General features: G+C 48.4%; 1 protein-coding gene across 2 annotated transcripts in view; it reads right to left on the bottom strand.

The window, feature by feature from the left end:
• The window catches only part of LOC119431076 (uncharacterized), a 140,921-nt gene that overhangs the window by 92,001 nt on the left and 31,420 nt on the right, over nucleotides 1–17,500 (bottom strand). The window lies entirely within an intron of this gene.

Genomic DNA, 17,500 nt, shown 5'->3' with positions numbered 1-17,500 from the left:
AGCCACGGTGATCAAGGGGCACTTTGCCACAGCGTCACGAGACGCGCACAGAGGTGCATCAGCGATGAGCCGATTCACCGCTCTCAAGACTGCCAAGAACGGGCTCGCAGCTGAAGTCATTTCTGCATTGTAGACAAGACTATGCGTTCGCGGATATTCGTGAGCAAGACTGGGGTCATGTGGGCGTTTTTGTTTATACGTATAACCAAGCAACGAACACCAGACAGCATCAGTTCAGCCGCGTGATCAGCAGTGTGATTCACCGCTCTCTATATATCTGTGCCAATATACAAGTGAATAAAGAAGCAATGCGTAAAATAAGGTTCAAATGTGCAAGTTACCACCGGAAACTACGTTAACTAAGACGCATATCACGCAACGAGAATGCGCTATGGGTTTAGCCCGGACGCAAAGCAATTTTTTTTTTTTTTTTGCGTGTCTAATGGTCATGCAATGTCTCTGTCGAAGTGAACAAAACTACTGAAAGTGGGAACAGTGGCCCCAAACAGACACCATTTTTCTGAACATTTTGTTTACTTACAGGTGCGGGTACTGTTCACAGTTCTTTCTCTGACACTCGCTCGAGTGCAAGAGAATCTCTATAGATTCTCTTGGGCGTCACTTCCAACAATCTGAGCCGACGTATGCGCCCATTATCACAACGGCAATTTGTGTAACCAATTACTCTTGGCGGTAAATATTCGAGGATAATAGTAAAACTTGTTACTTAAGTGCGACTTTTGGTTGCTTCCGTAAGTAAAAATTACTTTCGGTTGGAAGGCAGTGCTCGAATGCCGTCGACGAAAAGCAGTTACGACTGCAGTTTGTGGGACTCATCGATTGTTTTGCGGAGACCATAGATTGTGAATTAAACATTAAAGATTCTGGGGTATTACGCGCCAAAACCACGATATGATTATAAAGCACGCCATAGTGGGGAATTCCGGAAATTTCGACCACCTGAGGGATCTTTAACGTGCCCCCAATGCCACAGATGGTGAATGCCCCAGTGACAATGAAAGAGACGCTCAGGCGGAGCAATTGCCGACCTCGATCGCCAGGCTACACCAGCCTGCATTGCTACAACACACCACCACCACCACCACACTGGCAGCTATGGGCTGCGAAATTCGTGCTATCATGTATCTGTGAACGACAAGTTTGCTGTCACAGTTCGAAAACGTTAATTTTTTTTTTCGACACTGCTTGCAAGAATCTCACAACAACATTGCTCGCTTTAAGCAGCACCCGCCAATTATCCCGGTGCCGCCAGAAACCCACCGATTTTTCTAATGGGTAGATGTGTCCCCCAGTCTGGTGCTCGGGTACTTGGAGTTCACATCTCAAAAGGGGGCTCAATAGAGATTTCAAAGGGTGGTCTCTGGGCGCATTTGTCCAAGCACAGACGGCCTTGTTGTAGAGAATCCGCCGCAACTTTGGGAGGCAGATGAGAGATACCGCCGGGTATCTGCAGTTAAAATACACACACGCGCGCTTCCAGCCTGGAGCTCGGCCATTACGAGATCTCAACGCTTGGAAAGGGGCGTTTCTCCCCAACCCGAGGGCGTCCTCACCTAATAGGTGATTTGGGACGCCACATAGAATATTGCCGCCATGGAAGCGGTCCATATCCTCTTTTCCGGGGTTTTGTTGTGCTTACCCGATTCGACGGGATTGACATGGCGCGAGCTCCTTTCCCAGGATAATTCACCCCTTAAAGAAAGCCGAGTGTCGAGCCGGGGGACGCCTTTGCCCATTTGGATAACCGGTGGGTAACCGGCGGCAGCGTGGTTTTGAACCCACGACCTGCCGCGGCCGAATCGATGCCGACTTGTAAAAGACAGGTTTTCGTACAACATGACGTGGGTCCCTTGAAAGCCCAAAAGAACAAGACTCCATGCCTCGTTTGTCCTATACTTCTTCACATATTCACATTCACAAGCTGAATTTTTAGGCGGGCTGGATCGCCGATTCTGCGTGACGTATAGCTGATCTGCAACGAATCCGGCGCTGACAGCTCATCAGCGGCGCCCGTGCGTGCGACATGATTCAACAGCACTAAGCCACGTCACGCTCGTCTGCGGAATGAATGTACAATTTGGCCCCGCGTGTGAATCCAGCTTTAGGGGAGAAAAATCCGCGTACATTCCGAAGCGTTTATAGGGCACACGCTACTTACGGAAATCCATGGCCTAAGTTTAGCACGTCAACCTGCATAACGTAACACCAGAATAAATTGACACGCGGACACCTTACGATCAGAACGTTTGTTACGCGTAATTACATCGTCAACCTGCATAACGTAACACCAGAATAAATTGACACGCGGACACCTTACGATCAGAACGTTTGTTACGCGTAATTACATCGTCAACCTGCATAACGTAACACCAGAATAAATTGACACGCGGACACCTTACGATCAGAACGTTTGTTACGCGTAATTACATGGAACTGCCACGTCTCATTTCTCTATAGCCGGTTTGTAAGCATGGAGTAGTCCCCGGTGTACGTATTGGAGCCTGAATTAGGTCGTTTTATTGCGATAGCAATTATATGGACACTCCAAGCGCATTTTTGCCGTCGTCGTCGCCGTCGTCGTTGCCGTGAGGTTCCGTATAAAGTCCAACGGCGATAATATCGTTGCCGCGCTGCGTGTGCGAGTGAAAACGTGCAAGGGTGAGCCGGCAACCGCAGTTTAATCTCGCACACGCAAGAGAGGCAGGCGGCCGGAAGCGCGCGGTCTTCGTTCAAGCTATCTGCGATGCGGACGAAGTGTGTGCCCGCCGGGGCCTCATCTTCAAAGCGATCTGCGATGGGGACAAAGTGCATTCGCCGAGTGCCGGTAGCTTCGTATGCGCTGTGCTTTCGACGTCCAGTTCGCGTTGGAGCGACAGCCAGCGCGAGAAGGTCAATTTGCTCGCTGCCGCTGGCGTGCTTTCTCACTACAGCGTTTTCACGAGTTTCCGCGGTCATCGAGCGAGATGTGTCCATGTTAACCTGTGCGCGCGTGACACTGCTTGTTTATTTAGTTAGTAAGCGAATGTTTACATCTTTATACGGCCGATAAAACTACTATCCTTACTTCGTATAGCTGTATAATTTCCTATTGCAATCGATGCTTCGTTTTTCGGGCGAAACTGCGACTTTTTTACAAATGCAAGCAAACCTGAAAACGGAACAACGCACTGGAGTAGCTTGGGAACGGTTCGCGCTTTAATTTCTGCTCGTAGTATACAGCGTGCGATGACCGCGCCCTGCAAAGAAAGCAATCCATTCGGGCGCTCACATGCCTCCCGCTCCACCAGCCACGCACGACGAGGATTGCTCAATTTAAGGGCAGGCTGCACGTGGGAGTGTTCGCAGTCTCGCGTTGTCACGTCGATTGCGCCGGCGTCCTCTACGCGGCTACGAAGCACTCGGTCGATCGCCCACACGTTTAGAGGCGCGGCGCGGTCGCGGTGCCTTGCCCAACGAAGGGAACGGTGCCCGACTGCACTCGGACAGGAAGTGCGGCCAGATACAAACGCGAAGACCGCCGCCGCTGTAAACCGAGACGCGTCGAGATAGGCGGTGATGCGCCTCCCTCGTGGGGTTGATTCCTCCGGATCGCTAGAACAGGCCGCGCGCCATTGCGACTCACCATTGCGCGCTCGGTGGTGCCATTGCCCTGCTCTGTCGCCACTGAGATCGCGGCGCTTCTCGGACTTCCTCTGACAGTTCCGCGTCGACTGCCGCCTGCTCGCTCGTGCGCGGCGCGGTTCAGCGAAGGCACGCGCCTTCGGCTCCCTTCCTTATCCACTCCTGCAGGAAGAAACTTGTCTTTTTCCGGACGTTGTTAATTGCTTTTGGTTGATGTATACGTACATTTTGCACAACACAGGTTAACAACGGGACCGACGTACGGCATAATCGAAATCAAACGAAGCCAAAAAGAATCGAAGCTTCTAAACGCGGGTAAACAGTAACTCCGCGATCTTGTTATGGCTGATGATGAACATTATTGAAAGCCTATAAAGATGCAAAGACAACGCGCCAACAAAGCGGAACGAAGCCTACAACCGTCGCATGTGGCATGCGGTGATATTTACCAGTGACGACTGTCGTTCTTTTTGTACAAGTATTTTTCAAGTGCATAGAGAGAGAGAAAGAGAGATAAACGAAGAGGGAAAGGTAGGGAGGTTAACCAAGGACGTGCCCGGTTGGCTACCCTACACTTGGGGAGGGGGAAAGGGGAAGAATAGATAAGGAGAGACATTCGCAGAGATAGTCAGAGAAGAATCTCCGCTGTCACAAGCGTTCGTACAATCCAGTACTCTTCACGAACTGAAGAAGGGCTTTTGTGGCCTTTTGCATGCAAGAATGCATAGGCCATGGCCCAAGAATATTTTCTTCCGAGAGCGTTCTGTCATCTAACAGGTTGAGTTTAGCTTGAAGAATACGTCGTTGGGTGTCAAAAGATGAACAGTGACACAGAAGGTGCTCGAGAGTCTCGTCGCACCCGCACAAATTGCACGCCGCACTGTTGGCCATCCCTATTAGGAACGAATAGGCGTTGGAAAATGCTACACCCAACCACATGCGACACAGTAAAGTTGTTTCACGACGGGAGAGTCCAGGTGGTAGGCGAAGTCGCAAGTTAGGGTCAACAACGACCAGATATTGATGTCGCAGAAGACTTCTGTGCCAGATTATCCGGGCAACGCACAGCTTCCAACAACTTATCACATTTCATCAGCTTCCCGCCACCACGTGACCCCCCGAACGGATCTTCCATTTTCAATCCATGAACTCAAGGCGGCGCTAGCTTTGTGCAGACACACGTCGTCACCCGGATCTGACGGAATTTCTTACAGAGCTCTGTGTCATCTGGGTGAGCGGGCAAGGAGTGTTCTTCTTGAAATCTATAATGAATCCTGGCGAGCTGGCACACTTCCCACAAGCTGGAAGACTAGTCGCATAGTTCCGCTACTGAAGGCTGGAAAGTCTCCGTTGGAGCTTTCATCGTATCGCCCGATTGCATTGGCGAGCTGCGTGGGAAAAGTGATGGAGCGGATGATCCTCGGGCGCCTGGGGTGGTACTTGGAATACCACAACGTCTACCCAGATGCCATGGCAGGAATCCGACGCGGCCGCTCGTCGATTGATAATGTCGTCGACCTAGTTACCTATGTTCAGCACCAAAAAGGGTGTAAACGTCTGTGCGCTTCTTTGTTCCTCGACGTCAAAGGGGCGTACGACAACGTTACACATCAATCTATTCTCGCCGCTCTCGAAGAGATAGGCCTCGGTGGTCGGATGTTCCGATGAATTCATAGCTATCTCTCTATGCGATCTTTCTTTGTGAGCACCGAGGACGGCCGCACTTCTTTGCATTACACCTACTGTGGCGTCCCCCAAGGTGGCGTACTGAGCCCTACGTTGTTTAACCTTACGCTGATTGGTCTTCTTCATCACCTTCCAAACACAGTTAAATTATCAATGTACGCGGACAACATATGCGTTTGGGCGTCCGGAGTGACACGCCTACAGCTGCGCGCCAGGCTCCAAAAAGCTGCCACTCAGACTGCACACTATCTCCGAAATCAAGGCCTGGAGATTTCATCTGACAAATGTGCACTTGTGGCATTTACGCGTAAGCCTATGACGCACTACAGTGTGTTAATCAATGGGCAGATGATACCATTTGTACGGTCATATAAATTCCTGGGTGCCATATTTGACAGAGACGTCTCATGGAGCCCCCATGTATTGTACATGAAAAAACGGATGACAGGCATCTGTCACCTTTTGAAATTCTTCGCTGGAAAGACCTGGGGAATGTCGACAAGCGCTATGCTTCGACTATATACAGTACTTTTTCTCGGCTTCTTGCGGTACAGCTTGCCAGCATTGACTAACGCAAGTACAACAAGCCTACGTACTATACGAAGTGTGCAGGCCCAGGCGCTCCGGATTTCTCTAGGTCTTCCTCGAAGTGCGTCAACGGCGGCAACTATTGCAATCACCAGTGACCACCTCATAAAGACCCACATCGCAGTTGAAGCAATAAGAATGCACGTAAGGCACCTTGAACGGACTCCTTGCCACCATCTAGCCTCTACCTGCGGAGAGACCACACGCCTCGTTCTGCCGAATGGTATCCGCACATCGTGAGGCTATATACCATCTTGCTTCACCCCTGCCGCGAGACCTTCCACTCCTCCTTGGTGCCTCATTCAGCCAACGATCAACCTGACAGTACCTGGCGTCCGGAAAAAAGCCGATATGTCATCGCCGGCTCCTAAACAGCTTACCTTACCCGTATTATATGAAAAGTACCGGAATTACACCCACATATACACCGACGGTTCCGTCTTGCAGAACAGCTCTACCGCCGCTGTCGTTATTCCAGAAAAAGCCACCACTATCAAGATGAAAACATCTCACTTGACAACGTCGACGGCTGCAGAACTCGCAGCGCTTCGAGTCACACTACATTTTATTAATGATGAACCAGCACACAAATGGTCCGTTTTCTGCGACTCAAAGACGGCACTGCAGAGTTTACTGTCAGCCTTACGGCGCGGTCCACAGGAACAACTGGTTTTCGAAATCACAGAGACCATACACCACCTGACTGAGAAAGGACACGAAATAATCTTTCAGTGGCTGCCAAGTCACTGTGGAATTATTGGCAATGAACGTGCCGATCAAACTGCTCGTTCAGCTCAGGAACAAGACAACCGCCTATCGATCCCGCTGTCTCGGACAGATGCTGCAAGGATGCTCCGCCTACTTGCACGCCAATGCACTTCATCATACTGGAATAAACCACATTTTATGCATGCCCGATTATACACCTTGGATCCAACCTTAAGCCTTCGACTTCCAACAAGACTTCCCCGAAGAGATGCGACCCTTCTGTGTAGGCTATGGTTGGGCGTCGCGTTCACCAATGCCTACGCGTTCCGCATAGGGATGGCCGACAGTGCAGCATGTGACAATTGTGGAGACGCGAAACGATTCGTCATGTTCTTTGTCAGTGCCCACAATACAGTGTGCAGAGACAATCGCTCTCCGTCGTGCTGAACCAGTTGGACGACAAGCCATTATCGGAAGAAAGAATTCTGCAACATCGACGCGACTCATCATCGCATCAGAAGGCCGTGCAAGCGCTCCTGCGGTTCCTGAAGTCCACTGGCCTGTGTGAACGTCTGTGATTGGAACGCCTCCTTTGTTACCTATGCCTGTGTCCTTTTTTTGTGTTTTTTTTTCGCTCTATCTCTCTCTCTCTCTCTTTGCACTCTCTCCAACCCCTTTATCCCCCACCCCAGTGCAGGGTAGCAAACCGGAAACTGACTTCTGGTTAACCTCCCTGCCTTTCCTCTCTCGCTTGCTCTCTTACTCTCTAGGGTCAAGAGAGAGCAAACATGAGTTGGTGAAACCCGGTGAATTCCATCGCAGAAGTGTCATATGGCGAGCAATCAATTGAAGTTGCCGCGCAGCATCCGTTCTTGAGAGTGGTATAGGAACAGGCTGATATTTGTGATGACCCGAGCGTGCTGCTTCATCTGCGCTGTCGTTGCCGACAATTCCGCAATGGCTCGGCAACCATTGAAATACAATGTCGTGTCCTTCTTCGAGAGCGTGATGATGAGCGTGCCTAATTTCGCGCGCTAGCTGGTCGTGTAACGCTTGTCGTAGGGAAAATTGCAGAGTTTGTAGAGCTGCTTTAGAATCACTGAAAATGGCCCAACGATTTGGAGGCTGCGTAATTGAGTGCACATTGAAGAGCCGCAAGTTCTGCTGTTGTAGACGTGGTGTTGTGCGAGTATTTAAATTGCAAAGTGACGGCGTCCGATGGAATAACTACTGCTCCGGTAGAGCTGTTGGAAATGGTGGAACCGGTCCGTGTAAATGTGTATGCGGTCAAAATAATACTCGTTGATGACAAGCAGAGACTATTGCTTCAGGGATAGCGTTGAGAAGTCTGCCTTTTTGCTAATCCCAGGAACTGAGAGGCACACGTGAATTTGCCGGAGGCACCGCAATGCCGATGTTGGGCGTTTCGCAGGCTTGAAGCCATATGGTAAGGAGGCATGATGTCTTGCCATAATACTACAGAATGTAGCCTGTGATCTTCGCAATGGCAAATCAGCTAAATGATGGGATGGTAGCCGTGAAATGTGTCGAATGTGCGCTCTTAGCGTCTCACCGACGATATGAGTGGTGATCGGGTGCTCCTGTGCAATGACAATTGTTGCAGCTGTCGATGAACATCTCGGGAGGCCAAGACATGTCCGAAGTGCTTGGGCTTGTACGCTCTGTAGTGCAAGGATATTAGTCTTGCATGTGTTGGACAAGACAGGGAGACTGTATCGCAGGAATCCGAGAAAAAGTGCCGTGTATAGCTGTAACATGGAGTGCACGGATGGTCCCCACGATTTTCCAGCTACGAATTTAAACATATTCTCAATACAAATGAGTTTTTTTCTTCATGTAGGAGACATGAGGACTCCAAGTGAGGTCGCGATCCACAATAACGCCTAAGAACCTGTGAGTTTTCTTGTACTCAACTGACTGGCCCTCGATACACACCGGGTAGAAATACAGCGGTCGTCGTGTAAATGCCACTAGTGCACATTTTTCTGCGGATATCGTCAGGCCTTGTCGGCGAAGGTATGCCACTGTCAGGGTTGCCGCTTTCTGTACTCTGGCGCGCACTTGCGGCCTTGTCACGCCGGATGCCCAGATGCAAATATCGTCTGCGTAGAGCGAGACATTAGCCGTCTGTGGTAGCCTTTCGGCGAGCCCCACTAGAACAAGATTGAAAAGAGTAGGGCTCAACACTCCGCCTTGTGGGACACCACGACTGGAGATATATCTATTTGTCAGCCCATCTTCAGTTAGGACAAACACAGATCTCCGTGATAGATAACTCCTAATCCACCTAAAGATGTGGCCTCCAAGTTCTGCAGCCTCAAGAGCTTGGAGGATGGCTTCGTGGGTTACATTGTCGTAGGCAGCTTTTACATCTAAGAAGAGTGCCACAGAGAGGCGCTTCAGAGCTTTTTGTTGTTGCACGGAGGTCACAAGATCAATGACGCTGTCAATTGAAGACCGTCCACGTCGAAAGCCAGCCATAGCCTCAGGGTAAATGTCAGTATTCGAGGTACCATTCCATACGTGTTAGTAACATCCTCTCCATGACCTTACCGATGCAACTCGCAAGTGCAATCGGGCGGTACGATGTAATGTTCAGCGGAGACTTCCCAGGCTTCAGTAGAGGCACCAGTCGGCTACACTTCCAATCGTCGGGGACTATGCCGTCATGCCAAGATTGATTAAAGATATCCGGAAGATAGCATTGTGCTGTTGGACCTAGGTTCCTTAAGGCAGCGTACGTCACCCCATCAGTACCGGGTGATGACGACCGCCTGCACGCTGCCAAGGCCGCTTGCAGTTCTTCCATAGAGAAGGGCACATCCATGCTTTGATCTCTCGCGACGGGAACGTCATGTAGCGAGGAGTCAACCAGCAGAACGAAGTCGCCAGCAACATTCGCACAAAAATCTTCCGCGACCTCAAGCTCTAGACGACTTTGATGTAGAGCCAGCGCTGTGAAGGGACGACGTTGTTGTGGAAGTGAGCGAAGGCCCTGGAGAGTTCTCCACACCGGTGATAACGGCTTGCGAGGGTCCAGCGATTCGCAAAAGGTCTTCCATCGTTGGTTCTGAAGTTTGATCATCTGACGATGAACTTTCTTCTGAATGCGTCGGGCTTCCCTCAAGTCATAAATGGACTTAGTACGCCTATATCGTCTCTCGGCCCGCCGGCGGATAGCCCTAAGTCTCTCCAATTCTTGGTCGAAATCTGTGCGTCTTGTAAATGTTATATACGTCCGCGTAGAAGCCTGTAGCGTTTGTATGATCACGTCTTCAAGGGGCTCGGGATGTTCATGTCTGCACTTGTCCTCGATCGAAAGGCGGTACGCTTGCCAGTCTACCTGTCTTGAGAGCACAGGGGAAATAGAGTTGTCAAGGCCTCTGAGAGTTACGTACGTGCATAAATGCGCATGGCGTAGTAATATCACATTTCCGAGCAGCCGACCCCCCCCCCCCCCCCAACCTCTTTTTTTAAAAATGAAAATAAATATAGGAGTCTGTCACCGCGACGTCATTTCTTTTTTCGTTTAATAACTATTAAATGACAAGAAATACACTGCGGCATAAGTGAAAACTTCCGTGCAATGTCTCGTTATCGTCTGACAATGCAGATGTTGCTAACTAAGCATCTTTTTTTTTTTTTATCGCTTCCTAGCGGTTGTCCGCGCCGCAGAGCTTGGATACAGAGGGAGAAGAAAAAAAAAGTTCCATCACAGAGAGTACCGAATTCCGAAGCTTATTACCGTACATAGCGTTGGTCTGCCTAACGTTTTCGAATTTCACGAACACGGAGATGGCGGGTCAAGGCACTCGTCTAACTCGCGTCGACCTACATACGCAGCGCGACCGAAACCAGCGCGAGCCGAGCGTTGGGAAACATCGCGCATAGCCGTAACGTGTCACGCGGAAACATGCCGGTGGCTTTTCGCAGCGGCCTTCGCGTACACAGCAAACGCCCTGAGGAGAAGGATGCTTCGTTTCAGTGAAGAGTAAAACCGAGCGCGTCCTCGCTGTTGTCGGCGCCACGCAACGTTTCGAGACACCGCGCGCGGCCACCGGCGCGAAGCCCGTGAAGCGAACGTATTAAGCCACCATGCCTCGGGAGAACAGAGGGGCGCGTTAGATGATTCGGGAGGCCTCGCGCCGTTCGAGTAAAAATAAAGCAAACGTAGCTTCTCGTTCATGTCGCATGCCGCAACGGTTGAGCCGTGAATGCAACAATGATGCAAGCCAGCGGGAAGGAACCTCCACAGTTAATGCGCGGCTGATGAAGCTCATTGGGAGCGGAACGAGTGTGAGCCGCCGTACCTCGCGCGTCTTATTCACTGTAAATGATGTGATTTCGTACGTACTTGGACAGCATCTCCATGCGTGGCATATACGGGACACTGTTCCCCGCAAGCACCGACTCCACTCGCACGGTTCAGGTCAAAGAGAGATAATGCATGGTGCGTAAGACACGATTTTGGATCGCCGGGAGACAACAATGCTCGCGCTGTTAGCAATTTGACGGTGAAGTTGCAAGAAGTTGCAAGAAGTTGCAAGATCTTATGGGTGCGTCCTGTTCGTTCGACGTCGGCACAGCTGTGTCTTACGCGGCGGCGCTCTCGGAAACGTTCACTGTATACCTTGATGCAACGTGCTCGGTTCAGCCCAAAGAGGAAGAGTGCTAATATAGATGGCAAACAGAGCACAAGGTATAGCTTGTAGCACGCCATATACAAAGTGTCGTGTTATTCGATTTCAGGATCGAACTAGGTTAACACGGGTGCAACTCTCTTGATTAGCGTTTTCGGGGAACCATTGTAATTCCAGTGCTCAGTTTTATAAAGACGTATGACGATTAGAAGCAGTTTGATACAGCGGAACGCGTTGATTCGTCTGCACGGAGTTAACGCAATACACGAGAGCAGCAGCGCAAAAAAAGAAATGAGAAGTATAGCGAACTGGGTGGGAAATTTTTTTCAACGTAGTTCCACCACCCGCAAACACGTAAAAAATTGGTCGTGACTGAAAAACAGCTTTGGGCATTACCGGAAGCAAAAGAAACACTCTTCGTTCAAGATCAGCAGCAGAAGAAAAAATGTCACAGTTTCGCCCTAAGGGCGAAGCAATGAATGCGATAGCAACACAGCAATGTCATACGAAGTAAGGTGAGCGGCTTTGGTAGCAATATGAATTGTAGTAAACATGAGCTGATTAAGTAAGGAGGTGTGCTGCGGCGTAAGTAGACCGACATGACGAGAGACTCGATGACCACGAGAAGGCGCGTGTGAAACGGTGGTGTTGATGAGAAGCGCTTCCCGTGGGCAGCGCGTGCGAAGGGACACATCTGTAGCGCTGCACTGCCGATCCGGGCAGCATTGCATGTGTAGCGTGCGTTGGAAAATGTGGCCCGACTATTACTAACTGAATGAACAAGCGTGGTGTGAGCGCGCACAAACAAACATGAATAGCTCACACTGAATGACTGCAGACAACGACCGTCAAAACTCTGGCAGCAAGCGGATACGCCGCAGCGGCGAAAGTACGTGCGGTCTATCGCTTCAACGGAAACTGAGCGCGTAAAAGTAAGAGCCGTGTGGAGATAAGAGACGGTGCGAGCGAGCGACGATCGCGGTTGTTGGCAGCGTAGAAGTGCGCCCCCCCCCCCCCCCCCCCCCGCTCCCTCCAGCGCTGGCTTACCGCTTCCTTGCTTGCGCGTGGGAGAGATAAGAGACTGTGCGGACGAGCGACGAGCGCGGTTGTTGGCAGAGAAGTGCCCCCCACCCCCCCTGCTCCCTCCGGTGCTGGCTTTCCGCTTCCTTGCTTGCGCGTGGGAGATTGAGTGCGTTCGCTCTCCGTGATAGCGCGCGTCCCCGCACACTTCCGCTGGGGCATACGGCGCGCGGCGAAGATTTTATCTATACGGAACCTCACGGCGACGCCGACGGCGACGGCGACGGCAGAAATCCGGTTGAAGTGTCCATATAATTGCTATCGCAATAAAAAGTGAACATCCTCTCATATTTAGAACAGCGATAAGGAGGAGCCGATCAACCAGTTAGCTGCCTTTTTAACGACCACAAAAGTGCATCATATGCCCGAAGAAAATGAAAAGGTGTGCTGCTATACAGGGTGTTTCAGCTAACTTGTGCCAAGCCTTAATAATAAGTAGAACAAAAGAAGAAAAAAAAAGTTTCTATGTGTGCGCTATGCGAATGCAAACAACTCAGTATTCAACACTCGGAGTTTTGTTTTATTATGAGCATGAGTCATTATAAAGTGAACCTGTATTATAACATTCATTATAAAATGAACCAACTTCTGAAGTACTGGTTTAAATGCAAAACCGTCAATACAAAAGTTACTGAGTGCATTGAGATATGTCCAACGGAATTATGTTCACGGTAGTAACTGTTGTGGTTTTATTTATTATTTTGGGGGGGCTCAAAGATAGCGCGCGAAATCTTAGCATGTACCATGTGACTAGGCGCATGTGCGCAGACTTTTATGGCCTCAAACGTGCTTCGAACGAACGATTAATGCTACATGCAGACCGAACATAATGAACAGGCTGCAAGCGAAAGTGATCGATTGTTGCGGCGCTATAGTATACGGCCGCGACCGTCGTTTCAGATGCATCGACATCCGCCGCCATAACCTCCACTCCCGTACCGCCTCAAAAAAACGGACAGTGTTTTCAGAATCGCTGTGCGCACTTCATTTGGATATTTCTGAACGCGCTCTACAACTTCTCCATTAAATATTTTGCATATAAATCAATATTATAGAAGTTAACTCGTTTTTAGTAATCAACTACTTAAGCTTATGGTAAACAGTAATTTGAGTTACTCAAGAGGACAGACAGTTAACAATACTGTGTTGGTTGCATTCGAGTAGGGCACCACGTGTTTTTTAAATACTTCGCACAAGTTAGCTGAAACACCCTGTATAATGGAATATGTGTCGCGTTTTTACCACTAACTGGCTAACTTCGGACATAATACCCCTCCAGGAAAAAAAAAAAACGAAAAAAAAAACAAGAAATCTTCACGGCTCGCATCGCGCACGAACTACAAACGTGCCTGACTGTTCCGAACAGTAATCAATGGGAGACCGGAGAACTGTGGCAGCGTCCGCAGACTGCATTTGGAAAGGAAGTTGCCGCAGGCCATTGCAAACGCCAAGAGCTGTTCCGCACAGCGCGCAGGTACAGTGGCCTCAAGATGGTTCGCGGCGTTGCTCACAACGTCACGTTCATCGGTGGAAGTGACAAGCGTGGCAGCGGTGTATTTCTTACACCGCAGTGCGACGTCCCCGTTCAGATAGACCGATTCCGTATATGTATGCATCGCATACGAATATACTCTTAATCTCGTTCCAGAAATGGAAGCTTTCTGCAAGTTTTTGCTCTTACTTAAATGGAACTGCGTTCCAGGTATAAAAGGATATTATATATATATATATATATATATATATATATATATATATATATATATATATATATATATATATATATATATATACAGGGTGTTTCAGCGAACACTTTCAAAATTTATTTAAGGTTGCCTGTGGCATATAGTCCAATTCTAGTTAATGAGCTGGTCTACTCGAAGAGGCGGACATTACTTGTACAAAAAATTGAAATGCATAATCGACTAATCGACAAAAATTCACTAATTTACTTTTTATCTAATTACCTGATGGCCCACATTGCAATTTACAAATTGTAGCCGTGGAGTTCGCAAGGCGGATCCACTTGGAACGAATTCTCGCGATGACATCACTTTTGAGATATTAATTCCCGAACTTTGCGCAGAAATGCATTGGCGTTGCAGTTAATTTTGTGCTTCAATGCATAAAGCGACGTTTTGTTAAGAAACTAACTGGAACGCCAATGCATTTCTCCGCAAAGTTCGGGAATTAATATCTCGAAACTGGTGTCATCCCGAAAATTCGTTCCAAGTGGATCCTCCTTGCGAACTCCACGGCTACAATTTGTCAATTGCAACATGGGCCATCAGGTAATTAGTTAAAAACTTAATTAGTGAATTTTGCTTAATTATTCGATTATGCATATCAGCTTCTTGTGCAAGTAATGTCCGCCTCTTCGAGTAGACCAGCTCATGAACTAGAATTGTGCTATCTGCCAAAGGCAACCTTGAAGAATTTTTTTAAGTGTTCGCTGAAACACCCTGTATATATAGAATGCCGTACCATATGTTCAAACATTTTACTTCTTAAGTACGCATAATAAATCTGAGGAAACGTGTTCTATAGTGACGTAGCCAGTGTTAAGTGCAGCACCGTTTCCCACCCGCGCGCCTAAAACGAGGTTCAGGCATGTTGGAAAGACGCCCATACATAAACACTCACTCCACGAGCACGCCGACTCGTTTTCACTCATTCCGCAGACGCGAGACGCAGCTTTGGTGAGTGACGAAGGGTGCGGACGTGAGCATGAAAGGGGGCGAGTGCCACGGAGTGGACGTTAGTGTACACAGGAGCGAATGGTGGTTAGCGTGAGAACGAACGAATGACGGCGATTTTCAGTGGATGCGAGTACAGATGAGGACGGGTGCCGGTGACTGGGAGTATACGCGAGGTATGAGATATATGGGTGCCGCTATAGGTGTGAATGGAAGTGATAATGAACGCCAGTTGATGGGCATCAGTGGGCGTGAACAGGCACGTGAGTGAGTGCCGACGACACAGTGTGCGGCTAAGCGAGCGCACTAGCCTGCATTGGTGAGTGCGTCAGTATGAGAGTATCAGCTCATACTGCCGTCCTATGCATATATATTATACGGAGGACGCGGCGTATACACTCTGTAGCTCATTGGTGTGCATGGGGCATCGCACGCGTAATGCAGAAGATGTGGGTTCGGCTCCCACCGGCGGTGAGTTGTCTTTTCGCCCATTGTCGTCACCCCTTTTATCACTTCTGTACGTTTCAATTTTAAACAACACAGTTTTCTGTTTCATACACACTTTCGTTGGCTTCATTCTCTGCCGGCTTCATGCGGTTGTACAAACTAAACCAAAAACCGAGCCCCTCGGTTCACCTTATCCTCCTCGCTAGTCACCTGCGCAGAGTTCCGTCAACTAAGATTACTTGAGGGAAATAAGTCATCCAACCACCGTGAAAATCGTAAGGATAGCACAGGAATTTTTTCCATTATATGAAACGGCTTCGTTGGAAAGCGCGCATTGCGGTTTGTTTTATTGTTCTTTCTGGTTTGCGTCGCGCGCTAATCTTCACAGCAGCGTTTACGTTTACAACAATTCACTTTTACCGCATAAATTTTCCAGCGCAAAGATAAATCTCGAAATTTCCGAGTGTGCCTGTCACTATGTAGGTGGTATGCTTCGATATACTACAGGCAGTTATATTTGTTATGTTCTGAAAGCAGTCCGACGATGGCAATCGGGCACCAAATATGCGTAATCATTGTCGCATAAACAAGTTTGCGATGACAAATTATCCTTGAGAAGATTATTAGGAAAACCGAGAGATTGTTCAAAGAAGCCAGGAGAAACTTTACAAAATTCACTCCGCTTGAAGCGCCATGCTGGCATTGCAGATACCCCAGATTTCCCTATGGTATTTCCAGCATCATTATTATTATTATTATTATTATTATTATTATTATTATTATTATTATTATTATATTATTATTATTATTATTATTATATATTATTATTATTATTATTATTATTATTATTATTCCTTCTTGTGTAACGGATGACTTACGTTGCATTCCAAAAGGCTTTATCATACTTAGAGGATGCTAACAGAGTAGCAAGCATAAATATGTAGTGCATTTTATGCATGGCATACACTTATCATATTCTTAAGCAAAAGTTATCTGCCGAATAAGTTGACCAAAAGATGCTCAGATCCGCTGTCACAATGATCGCGCACCGATTGAAGGCATGAAACTACTGACTGAGTCGGCGGCGGTCAAGCTCTGACGCAGGCGACGAGACACTCGTCCCTTTCCCTTTACCTGCAGTGAACAGTATCTGGATATACCACCTACTGCACATCCAGGGAGAGGTAGTTTTTTTTTTTTTTTTTCTCCAAAGTTCACCCCAAAGAGACACGGGAAGGTCGCGGTCATGCGAGATGCACAGGAAGCGGTCAGCGTTTTCCTGCCCGTCCACGCTATTTTTTTTAAGCCATTGTTTATTTGACTGTACACTACATTTTTGCCGCCGGACTTTTTTTCGCAATATCCTCATAACAGTTGGTTACAGGAAACTGGCCGTACTCAAATTCGCATTCTATACTCGCAAAAGGTTTCCATCCATAAGGGAACACCAGAACAGCAGCAAAAAAAATTAATAATATAATTGAGCCAGTTAGTGGATGGAAAATATGGAAGAATGCGTAGACACTGAATAGTTACAGGAACAAAAAAAATGCGCTTGGCGTCTGAGCCTAACCTTGAATCAATGGTCCTGCAGTGCAGTGGGTGTCGAAATGGCCGTGTCGTCATGTGCGATTCACTGCAATGTGCCACTCGATTCTCCCCAAAACATATGCACCTGAAGTTCAATAAATGCAATGTTACACATTGCATTTATTCTATTTATCCCTTTCCCCCATGCATATAAGCAAATAAGTGTGGGGGCTCGCCAGGTTCGTGATAGCGAGATAGTGGACCGGGTAACACGGTGTCAGCTGTTTATCGTTAACCTTGTATTACAGAAAGTACGCAAAATACTCGCATGAGTTATCCTAACGCTGCAGTGCAGCACTCGGCGACACAATTTAAAGGTATTCCGATTAATTTAGTGCCAATTTAGAGCTAATCAGGTAGCTTGTAACTGAATTGTATACGTAAGTAAGCCGTTGGTTATAAATT

The sequence above is a fragment of the Dermacentor silvarum genome, chromosome 1, assembly GCF_013339745.2.
Source record: "Dermacentor silvarum isolate Dsil-2018 chromosome 1, BIME_Dsil_1.4, whole genome shotgun sequence".
NCBI classification, from domain to species: Eukaryota; Metazoa; Arthropoda; class Arachnida; order Ixodida; family Ixodidae; genus Dermacentor; species Dermacentor silvarum.
Note: the sequence above shows the minus strand (reverse complement) of the source record. Positions and strands in the feature narration are given on the sequence as shown.